Genomic DNA, 10,324 nt, shown 5'->3' with positions numbered 1-10,324 from the left:
GTGGGCCATTTTCATTTATATAGTGCTCTGTGAACACAAATTAGTTAGCATAAATCAGTTAAATGACGAAAAATTAGGTGTCTATTTACTTGTGATCACTCAGTGTATATCACAGATTTCGAAACTCACAATCTCAGACCTATGATTGTCTATAAAACAGTTCAGAAAAGGTATTTAATCAGTTTGTACATAAGTTACTTTTCAAAAGGATTATTACTAAAATACGAAACACAAAAGTCAAACTTTTTTCACAAGTTTTCGCTGACTTCGTTATGTGAGAATTCAAATAACATAATAAGATATTATAAAGTAAATACACACACACATATATATTCAAATATCTACATGTCGATAGAAATTCACTCTTGTTCTTCAGTTAAATTTATATTTCAGTAAGATAAATACTCGCCTAAAGTTACATATTAATATATCAAACCAACGAGCACAAAAATATTTGGATAGAATTACTGTTGAAAATTTCATGAAACCTTTTATTTCAAATACTCAATATGCACAAAATAACAAGTTTTGGACAAACCTGTAAATATAAAAAAGACCCATGGTTCCTTAGTATGAGATATATCCAAAATTGAATAAAAAATTAGTGGGAGCCTTGTTTTAACTGCTATTTTCAAAAGTTGTTGGACAGAGGGAAAGAACATGATGACTGAAATATTGCTTATGCGGTTCCTGCCTACAAAAACAAAAAGTTGGGGAGGATCCCTAAAATTGCAGGTTTATCACTTTGACCTCTGCTGTTGGTAAGATACTGAAATATATTATGATATTTAATAAATATCACTCACTATATTTTTGAAACTATTATATTGTCTAATCAGCCTACTTTTGCAAAATATTTTCTTCTTTAACCTGTTCATTAATTTGTTTTTAGCCTAAAAGTGGTTGATTCAACCTTTCGTTCTGTTATTTCTGGACTGATAAGGCTAGAAATGGTGACTTGAATACTAAAGCAGTAAGTTTGTAAACACTATGCTGATAGTTTGGATTCATTCCAATATTTAACTGCGTATGCACGTGGATATGAAACATTTTGTTTAATTAAACTGAAACTAAAAGCGAGTTCGATGGACTTTAACGATTTTGTCCTGCTTCTGCTTGTTCTTACCAGTTCTAAGTTTGTTCTGTTGTTTGATACACATCAGTAACAAATACAAGAACTGACTTAAAACCAATTAATAAGTGAATCAAATTGTGGTTTTTACCTTTTATTACCTTACTTTGTTTTTGTTTAGTATATATAAGAATAATGCAATGCCACATGAATTTAGAGTCAAAACGTTTTAGTTCTGAACAATCTAAATAAAAAAAAAAATGGTATCACAGAACTTTCTGCGTTCTTTCGTATTGTTTTTCTCGTTCTTTAAACGGTGACTCGCAATCCCTAACTTTGACATTATTTCGTATTTCGTTAGACCGCGTGTTACGTTAAATCAATATACGAACAAAGAATAAAATCTAATAGAAATCGTTTACAAAAATGACACGCACCACAAGTTTATTTTTACTACTTGCTATAAGATTGATCTCGAAATCCAGTGTTTTACATCAAGAAAGAAAAAGTACAAGCTAAACTGAAATAAAATGTTCGTCAAGATTTTGACATAAAGAATTAATGAAAACGAAACAAGTTTCTGTAACTGTACGTGTCAATAACGATAGATTTTATTGCAGTTCAAGCATTCAAAATCCATCTTGTTGTAATTAATGGATTTGGCCAGTAGTGGCTCAACAAATACTTATTTTCAATGATCTAGACGAATTGGTTACCTAAAACAAAGATAATAGTTTATCTATACAACGCCTATTTACTTTTTATTTCACTATTGCGTGGTAATGTCATTTTTATTACATAATAATTGTACAGATAAATTTGTACGACATTAACGGATGAGTCATAATTATGTAAAGATACAACGAACCCAAGTTAAATTCGTAACATTGCTAGCAAATACATAATCACAGACAATACATTATACGAGATGATTTATCTGTATATTACACATACTTTCTCCCAGCTGTCACGCTTCTTCAAGTAATGGGATTCAATACAGTACAGTGCGAAAATATATAAACACAGTGTCCAAAACATACACCTTAATATTTTGAAAAGAAAATAAGTGTTTTAGTGAATAAATAAGGTCGCAATGCTTTAGAACTAATTCAGCAATGTATTAAAATATATTTATTTATATTGAAAACGAAACGATCTAATATTATGTGCAATTAGGTAAAGAGTTAAAAATTCAGAAGAGCGTCTAACTGCCAAATTGAGGACAGATATAAATCATCAAAATTTAACTTTACCTCTGTATGTGAAATTATAAGCCTTTTCTATTTTTGTCGTTTTGTTGATGTGTAGCTAGCTTAGCATTTCTCCTGTTTAGATTTACTTCTTATACAATTATCTAAATTACTAAAGAAAGAGTTACACTGTCTTAGCATACAATTATATGATCCCTGGAGCTGCTTTAGTACACTGTCTTAGCATACAATTATATGATCCCTGGAGCTACTTTAGTACACTGTCTTAGTATACATTTATACGATCCCTGGAGCTGCTTTAGTACACTGTCTTAGTATACATTTATATGATCCCTGGAGCTGCTTTAGTACACTGTCTTAGTATATATTTACTATGATCCCTGGAGCTGCTTTAGTACACTGTCTTAGTATACATTTATATGATCCCTGGAGCTGCTTTAGTACACTGTCTTAGTATACATTTATATGATCCCTGGAGCTGCTTTAGTACACTGTCTTAGTATATATTTACATGATCCCTGGAGCTGCTTTAGTACACTAAATTGATATGCAAGCAATCGGTTGCTTCCAAGATAAACGAAACAACACTACAAGGGTTACAGCTGTGCCCTCTTTAACTTTATCAAGTATGTAGTTGAATAAATAAACCCTCCTTGAAGCAGTATAGATGTAAAATAAAAAACCTGACAAGGAGCAATCTTGCCTAATGCAAACGTATACTGTTATGAAGCAGTTATTCGTATGAATACTTGATTTGCTTCCATTATCACGAAACTGTTGAAAGCCATTTTTTTAATGACTAAGAGAACGTTTTAACTGCCAGTTGGAAAACTGTATGAAAAGGAAATTCTAAAGCCAGGTTCTAATTTATATCAGTAGGTTTTCTTCGGTTCTTAACTGCTTATCTGTAACCGAAGTAATAAGTGGTTAACAAAATACGACTTTCAAGTTTTAACTCACTACACAGTAATGTTTTTGTTACTCACAATTTTTAAGACTTGTAGAGATTATTTATTTGTATGATGACAGTCGGCGTGTAATGGGAGCGTACAGATATAGTAAACACTTTGTAATGCATGATTGAATAACTTTCACCGTCATTACATTAACCTATTCATTATACAGCAATGTGTAATACAATAATAAACAACTGTACGTAACTTCCGTTAAATGATATGTAGTACGTACGTAACTTCCGTTAAATGATATGTAGTACGTGCAACTTACAACTAGCTAATCAAGGTTCAAGTCCCAATTTGTGCACATTTTTTAACACAAATTATGTTTTTGCTATTACATTTCTTGTCAACAAAATATTTCTGATAGCTTTTCGAGCGGATTTTTAATATATCACAGTAGAAGACAATATTAATAATTTGTTGCATGTTCTTCCCCATTTAAAAAAATATATATTAAAGTATAGACACATAGGTATATAAGTAGATAAATCTGGACAAACTTAAACCATAAGAGTATGAGCATTTTATGATTTTGTTCTAGCCAAGTAATTATATAATATAAAATATTTCTGAAAAAAAAAAGAAGAAAAAAACATTTTTTTTAAATATGATTGCTTGTAGCCTTATACCAACACGTGCCTATTATGGAATAAAGCTGATAAAACATTACTAAAGGGCCTTTCTTGTAGCAAAGTGGATGTTTAAAACTTTAGTATCCAATTAACATTATATTGTTACTCGTTGATTAAAGAAAACAACGCATCATCAGTTTTCAGATACTAATCTTAAACCTTCACATACGCCTGGAATGACCTTCCTTCACAAACAGTGTATTATACAGATCATCATGCTGTTGAAAGGGATTATTATTCACGCGTGTTATTACTTTAAAAACAAATAATGGAAAATTGGTTTTAACAAAAACAGCCACGAGCTAAGCAATTATTTTTCGCGCTACACAGTGTGCCAGCAAAATTACCATGTACTTGCGAACTACTCGGTCTAAAAGTTTAACATCACCTGACTTTTTTTTTTTTTTTAAGATACGAATAAGGTTGTTCACTTTCCTAAAAACTTTTCGTTTTTCACGTGATAAAACCAAAATTCAAAATTCTTAATCATCCAGTATGGATATCAACTTATTCACCTCGAAAATTTAGTTATTTAAATTATAGCACATGCGCAATAGCAAGATACTTACGTTTCGCTTGAAAATCGAATCTAATCAGAATTTTTGTGACATGTCACGTACTAGAGAAAACCTTACAGAAATCTTAGTTTTTTAAGTACTTAAAATGCAATTTATTCTCTAGTTTAGTTTTAGTATTCGAAAAAATGCAAAAAATATATGTACTATTGTTAATAAAACTTGAAGAACTTCTTATTTTTAAAATATAATATATACAGACCGGATTAATACACAAAGCTGTAACGTTCACAACTTGAAAAACGTAGAACACAAGCAAGTTTAAAAGGATATGTATACAGGTATCACTAGAGGTTAGAAAAAACACGCTCAGCAATTTTACTCGAATAGTGACATCTATCGTGATACACGTAACTGATAAAATGCTCATTTTTATCTCGTATCTCCCATATAAACATGCCCCGAAATCTTGTGAGATATTTATTTACTTGTGTGTGGGATGGTAACATTAGTCACCTCGGAAGTTCTCATTAAAACTTCCAGAGCGTTTAATCTTTCAACCCCTGAGCCAGTTCTAGAACATACAACTTTGTCTTCGAGAGATTAAGAACAATGTTATTGTTAGTGCATATATTTTGTAATGTTTCGTTAGTTTACGTTCTAACAAAACTTTATACAAATTTGGAAAATGACATTAAAGCAACTAGAAACTCTGCTGACACAAAACTGACATATATTGTGACATAAAGATGTTTAGGTGATGGAATTTTTTCAAGGTAAATTAAAACACGATAGAACAGAACTCGTGAGTTTTTTTTTACTTAGATATACTGAATCGAAAGCTCTTGATAAACACCCGTGCTAAGGAGATAAATCAGTACTATAAACGACATACAAGTGCGAAAAGTTAACCATGTGAAAATATACCAGTATTTTCAAACAGTTTGTTTTTAAAGTATTAACAAACACATCTCATCCTCTAACTAAATAATCCAATGATATACACAACAGTATATAAAGTAGGTGCAAATCCCTAGGCATAGTTGAAAAACTCGGGTTTTCACTTCCACCCACGCCCTTTTTTATATATATATATTGATCGCAATATAACGTCTCACCCCTAACCATTACATATTTTTTCGAACGTCCCTGGAACGCTAAAAACAAACCGATCTTTTTTGTGCTTATAATAGCGAAAACACCATCAAGAAAACAAACAAAATTTACATCCACCGGGCACAAACAAACACTTGCCTTGAATATTCTTGTAATGCAGGATTAACACTGCTGTTACGTAATAGTCCAGAATGTGTAGAAGATGAACTAGCTTGACCGTCTGTTCTTTGCTGTTCAGAGTAGAGGCTTCTAGCCGAATGATTGGTTACGAGTACTACTACCATGCGGTGGACTGATGACGGTGACGCATAGCTCTCTCAGCTTGTGCTGTTAATGATCCTGGATGAAATGGGAACGGTAGGTTGACATCGATTTCTAAAACTAATCCGAACTGATTAGAGTTTGTTAGACATTTTGAACATTCACGTCACCTAGAGCTCACCTCACTTTATTGTATCACGTGCCGGACGTCATTCCTTCAAGTTCTTCCAACCGCTTCAATTGTCCGCAGCTCGTGCACTATTACGGCTTCACGAGCACACGCGTCATGCACACAACTACCATTGACACATAACACAGCACACTGTTTCTAGGCTGTAATTTAGTTACTTCTCTTTACAGGGACGCCAACTCGGTTTGTTTCAGCTAGACTGCAGTAAAAATTTTCAACTGAAACATATAACAAGATCTAAGAATCGTCGCTACGTGACGGAAAAAAAGAAAACATTCCTTTAAAATACTTTTCTGACAAGTCTTACTTAACAGATTACTGTTTCTGCAAAGACGATAAACCGTCATCTATTTCAAACGCCAGTGAACACATCAATCGGAACACGCTCGCCCGCTATGTCTGCTATGTGCAACCTAAATCCCCCCCTTCAATTTTACAGCCCCCTGTGTTGTTCGTAGAAACAATAATCAAAGCATACTTCTAATTTCACTGTGGGAAGCACCCCACTCTCACGTGACCGTGCCTGAGGGGGAGTATTCTTGTACTGCGAGTGTGATAAATTTGGCAACACAGCGTGACAGAGTCGATAGTGGAGGTCGCGCCAAGGTTTGTGAATAGACTGGTACAGGTAGAAAGAAGCAGAGGAAAGCCTATTTGCTAAAACCAGAAGCCTGCGTAGCGAATTTTGCTATCTTCAGTCAACTCGAACGTTTTCTTCGTTTTCGTTATTCCAAGAAATAAGAAGTATTTCCAGGACTGTAAATAAATGAGAATAATTCATCTCTGGGGAACACGTAAATTTATTAACGTCACAATTTCAGATATAATTTCTTCGAGTTAATGTTTCTCTGTTTTACCCCTTTAATATTAACGTTTCCTGTCGGTTACTTTTGCCTTTCTTATCGACTAAAAACTGTTCGGAAAAATTAGCTTTCTTTATTTAAAAAAAACAACAAAAAACTGGGGATTAGAGTTGTTTCCTTGTATAGAGAAGGATGTTCAGCCTTTAACTCTGTTAGAACAACTTTTTACGTCGTGAAAAAATAAATGAAACACTATAAAATCATAATGACAGAACAGAAAAATGTTAAATAAAAAGGGACATATCAAAAGACAAATTCGAGAGACATTAATTTTATTGTCAACAGTGTTTGAACATTACCGCCATTTTTGTTATTCTGTTGGAAATTTTATATTGATTTGGATAGAAAGAAAAGAACAAACTTTAAAGTTCGTATTTATTCTGTTAATATTTTAGTTAATCGAAAAAAAAGTAAAAATGTATGTCATACTTCAGAAAACCGTACGAATGTATGTAATTGTAACCTTTCCTAAAGAGAAAAAAAACGGTATTTGTAAGTTGTAGTTGTTGTTTTTTGAGAATCTGTAAAGATAATACCGTTTCAAATAACTGGCATTACGAACCATACTTTCTGTCACTAACAATTAATAGAGATTCTTAGTTTTAACGTAATTTATCGAAACATAACTGCAACAATGCGAGTCTTAAGATAATATAAATTCGTTAAATCAAAATACTAGGACTGGGTAAGTTGTTTGAAGTTAAGCATAAAGCTACACAAAGGGCTATCTGTGCTCTGCCCACCACGGGTATCGAAACGCAGTTTCTTGCGTTGTAATTCCGCAGAAATACCGATGTGCCACCTCACAATAGGAAGTACAATAGGTACAATTTTAATACAAAAAAACTATTAGTACCATAAAGAACTTAGTATACATAGAAAATGAAAAACCTACAGGGATAGATATGTATATACATCCATATATGTAGAAGCAGATTTAATATTTATAGATGAGTACAAAAATAGACAGATCGATATGAAATAGAAAGCATTAAAACTGTAAATATTTAGTCTTTTTTTATACCTATTTATAAATAACAACTTGGTGTTATTTTAGCAAAACTGTTCTATCAGCCTTATATTTTGTACAATCGAAACTTTAAATCTAATTTGAAATATTAAGGCGTCAACCAATTAGCTGCTATAACGGTATCATCAGTGAGTATTATTATGAAACGATAGCCAAAAATATATATATTTTTTTAATAATAACCCGGAAATACTATGAACTGTCAAAATAAAATGTGACATGCATCTGCTAAGTTAGAGTATGGCCATTTACCAACAATTTAAAAAACACGCTACCAAAAAAAAAAGACAATAATGAAACTCCCTAAGGGTCTTAGATAAAGAGTGTGTTTAAAATAAAATAAGCCTAATATTAGTGATAATTATAATTAATTATAATCATGCTACGCCAGTTTGTAAAAGGTGTGAACACAATGATAATAAAACAAGTTCGGTGGGCTACTAACTTGGTGTTACGTAAATAGTATATGGAAAAGTACATGATGCAATGCAACAATGTTTACATAAAATTAATAAATACTACAAGGATTTACAACAAAACAAAATTGTTTAAAGATATAGTTTCTTCAACTAGCGGTCGAATAAGCTATTTAGAATTATTGGAACATATATATCTATATAAAACATCTTTGAATCCTACTGTTTAGAAAAGTTGGTTTTAACCGACATATATACTTACATATATACATACACTTAGTATTTTCACAAGAAGACAGACAGAACCCCAAATAAGATTTTCACTACGAGAGGGTGCCACTAGCCGAAAAAATGATACATATAAATCCATTTCGGGTAAACCGAAAAATGTTTGGCCTACTCCCCAAATGAAAATTTATGTACTTTAAAAGACCGAAATTGCAAAAACAAACTGCATTTATCATTAGTTTTATAACACATTAGTGTTTTCATATATTGATAAGATTAAGAAATATAAAAGAAATAATTAAAAACGATATAAAAATATTAAAAACAAAATTGTTTTCAAACATTCGATCACACAAATTAACAAGTGACCTGTGTACATGGAAATTGAGAAAAGTGACATTTAGGCATTTAATTATGTAGTTACAGAATGGACTTGTTTGTAGTTAAGCACAATGGGCTATCTGTGCTCTGCCCACCACGGGTATCGAAACCCAGTTTTTAACGTTGTAAGTCCGCAGACATACCGCTGTGCCACTGGGGGACAGACAGAAAGGAAGTGTTTATACAACTGAAATAAAGTTCAAAAATATGTTAAGACTTTCACATATCGACGTAGAAATCGCAGTCAGCAATAAGAATTTGCCGTCAACTACGACTTGGTGGCTGACCTAGACAATCAAAACTGCTGATAAATATTATTCATGGAAAGCTTTCGAAAATGGTATTTTAATTGTTTTAATGCAGCTACAGTATTTAGCTTTTCTAAAAATGAAGAGAGTTGGGTATTAGTATACTTACTCTTAAGCCCAAATTATTCATACCAAAATTACAAGCACAAAACACTTTTATAATTTCCTGTACAATGCATTTTTTCAAGACTGTAGTGTTAGTAAGTCGCGAACGAAAACAATACTGCTACTATCTACGGGGTTGGACTCAAATTCCCATAGATATTATATACATTTCACACTTTTAAGAAGTTTAATGATATTTCTTTAGTTTGCTGACTCAAACTGTGCTAATGATCCTTGAATGGGCGAAACCGCAAGACACAGCAGAGGATGCGGCCAATGAAAGAATGTATTAGGCATCTACGTCACAGATTCTCTTTTAAATTTCACCTTGGTGAAAAAGAAAATAAATATTTAACTTATAAATACAATCATTAAATACTGCTACTGTTTTTACGAAACTGAACAGCAAACATATTTGCCTCATGCACAACAACAAACTGACATTCAATTTCAATTCAGTTCAGAAATCAAAATACATTAACTCGATAAAAAAATAGTTTGTGTTTTATGAATTACTTGACTTATAATTTAGTCATCAGCGTGTCTGAAGTATGAGAGGGGAGGGGCAGAAGTTTAATAATAACAGAAACCTTAAAATATCAGCATTATCAATAAGTTATGTGATTCTTAGCGAAGTCCTTTATTATTGTAGCTAAAACATTTAAACATATACATTTCAAAATAATAATGAGTAAAAAATATACTTAATCATGAATGCTTTTACTCTTAGTTTTACTTTGCACACAAACTGTGTTTCCTTTCCTCTCAAGGCTAGTCATGACAAAATTCAAGCCTGCAGGACATAGTTACATAGGTCGTATAAGTCTTCATAATTTAAATTATATATTTTAAAATTTAATTTATTGGTATACACAACACAGAATATTAGTAGTGCTAATACTAATATCAGTAATAGTACTAGTAGCCTAGTTACTGAGTTAGTGTGTTGTACGTAGAAATGTGTTACGATTGGTTGGTTGGTTGGTGTTTTATGGCGCAAAGCAGCAAGGCTATCTGCGCCAAACAACCGGTGAAAA

The 10,324-nt window shown here is 32.2% G+C and overlaps 1 protein-coding gene and 1 long non-coding RNA gene across 6 annotated transcripts in view; one reads left to right on the top strand and one right to left on the bottom strand.

Annotated features, from left to right (window-relative positions):
- The window catches only part of LOC106460854 (zinc finger protein 608-like), a 158,022-nt gene that overhangs the window by 57,327 nt on the left and 90,371 nt on the right, over window positions 1-10,324 (bottom strand). The window contains exon 1 of one of the 3 annotated variants that reach the window (XM_013920598.2): window positions 5,644-5,769. The exons of 1 other annotated variant lie outside the window; for it this stretch is intronic. The gene's annotated coding sequence lies outside the window, so the exon portion shown is untranslated. Of the gene's footprint in view, window positions 1-4,651; window positions 4,673-5,643; window positions 5,770-10,324 lie in introns of those variants that run through there. One more of the 3 variants, XM_022387656.1, reaches the window with a different exon arrangement.
- The window catches only part of LOC111086106, a 52,480-nt gene continuing 47,938 nt past the window's right edge, over window positions 5,783-10,324 (top strand). The window contains exon 1 of one of the 3 annotated variants that reach the window (XR_002610859.1): window positions 5,783-5,862. This is a non-coding gene — a long non-coding RNA (uncharacterized LOC111086106). The remainder of the gene's footprint in view (window positions 5,863-10,324) is intronic. The other 2 variants (XR_002610861.1, XR_002610857.1) reach the window with 2 other exon arrangements.

This window comes from Limulus polyphemus, unplaced genomic scaffold, assembly GCF_000517525.1.
Source record: "Limulus polyphemus unplaced genomic scaffold, Limulus_polyphemus-2.1.2 Scaffold849, whole genome shotgun sequence".
Lineage (NCBI taxonomy): Eukaryota > Metazoa > Arthropoda > Merostomata > Xiphosura > Limulidae > Limulus > Limulus polyphemus.
Note: the sequence above shows the minus strand (reverse complement) of the source record. Positions and strands in the feature narration are given on the sequence as shown.